The sequence below is a fragment of the Lactuca sativa genome, chromosome 4 (genome assembly GCF_002870075.4).
Source record: "Lactuca sativa cultivar Salinas chromosome 4, Lsat_Salinas_v11, whole genome shotgun sequence".
In the NCBI taxonomy this organism is placed as follows: domain Eukaryota; kingdom Viridiplantae; phylum Streptophyta; class Magnoliopsida; order Asterales; family Asteraceae; genus Lactuca; species Lactuca sativa.
In genome coordinates, this window is record NC_056626.2 from 230,659,774 (window position 1) to 230,661,494 (window position 1,721).

At 50.2% G+C, this 1,721-nt stretch overlaps 1 pseudogene; it reads right to left on the minus strand.

Moving 5' to 3' along the window:
* Window positions 1-523: 523 nt before the first annotated feature.
* On the minus strand, window positions 524-641 carry LOC128134030 (5S ribosomal RNA; annotated as a pseudogene).
* Between the last annotated feature and the right edge of the window lie 1,080 nt (window positions 642-1,721).

Consider the following 1,721-nt stretch of genomic DNA (forward strand, 5'->3'; position numbering starts at 1 on the left):
TTATGGAATTAGGGTTTATGGAACCCTTGTATGATAAGATTGACTGTTACCCTAGTCCCCTAAACGAGTGTAACCCTGTATTGAGACCTTTGGAGGTCCAGAATGTCCCATGTCTATGCATTTCGGGAATTGATGAAGGTTTTGGATTGGAATCTGTAACATCCCCCTCTGGCACGTATCACAATATTGTCCGCTTTGGGCCACTCGGCACGAGGACTTCCCAGGGGGTCACCCATCCTGGTACTACTCCCGCCCGAGCACGCTTAACTGCAGAGTTCTTATGGGATCTGCTGCCCTCACGGCTTTAAAACGCGTTGTGACAAGGAAGGTATCCACACCCCTTTATAAGGAAATGTTTCGTTCTCCTTCCCAGCCGATGTGGGATCAGATCTAACCCACTTTCACCCCCCCCCCCCCCATTATAGGGTTCAACGTCCCCGTCGAACACATCGACCCGTGCCCTGGCTCTGATACCATTTGTAACATCCCCCTCTGGCACGTATCACAATATTGTCCGCTTTGAGCCACTCGGCACGAGGACTTCCCAGGGGGTCACCCATCCTGGTACTACTCCCGCCCGAGCACGCTTAACTGCAGAGTTCTTATGGGATCTGCTGCCCTCACGGATTTAAAACGCGTTGTGATAGGGAAGGTATCGACACCCCTTATAAGGAATGCTTAGTTCTCCTTCCCAGCCGATGTGGGATCAGATCTAACCCACTTCCTTATAAGCATTCCTTATAAGGGGTGTCGATACCTTCCCTATCACAACGCGTTTTAAATCCGTGAGGGCAGCAGATCCCATAAGAACTCCGCAGTTAAGCGTGCTCGGGCGGGAGTAGTACCAGGATGGGTGACCCCCTGGGAAGTCCTCATGCCGAGTGGCCCAAAGCGGACAATATTGTGATACGTGCCAGAGGGGGATGTTACAGAATCCTTATGCCTTAGGTCAAAATGTAAATTATGAATCACATGGTGTATCATGAGCACTGAAATGAGGGCTTCACGTGGTGAATCATCCTAGGAAGGCCAGACCTAGGAATGGTCGAAGCAGTTCTGACCTTAGGATGCAGTTTGAGCGGTTGCATGGCATGGACTCGCCGAGTTCGATGAGCAGACTCGGCGAGTAGCTTGAAGATTAACTGGGACTCGTCGAGTTGTTCTTCAGACTCGGCGAGTTGAGTCGGGGTGGCCCCGCGATTCTTCCAGGAGTAACTCGTCGGGTCAAGGAGGATACTCGACGAGTAGATATGGAATCCCAGAGAGTTGGAGGACGTCTAGACTCGCCGAGTCGCCATGGTACTCGCTGAGTCCGGTCGAGTTGACCGTTGACCGTTGACCTGAGTTGACCTAAGTCTGACTTCTTAGGGATAGTCACACTTAGAAGATATAAGTGTTAATGAGAGATATGTGATGATATAGGGAGGTTGTAGCTCGTCGGATTGTGCACGAGTGATTGCAGGATTTGCCAACTTTCAGCATTTACGAGGTGAGTCTTCTCACTATACTGTACCCGGAAGGGTTTGACTGTGTGACCGGAAGGTCGGATATGAGATGTGATATGTATGCTATATGTGGTAAGTTATTTGTTATATGTGCTATGTATGTCATGGGCCGGAAGGCGATTAAATTATGGGCCGGAAGGCAATATGTTATGGGCCGGAAGGCAATATGTTGTGTGATGGACCGGAAGGTCGGTGTGGGTAGGACCGGAAGGTTTA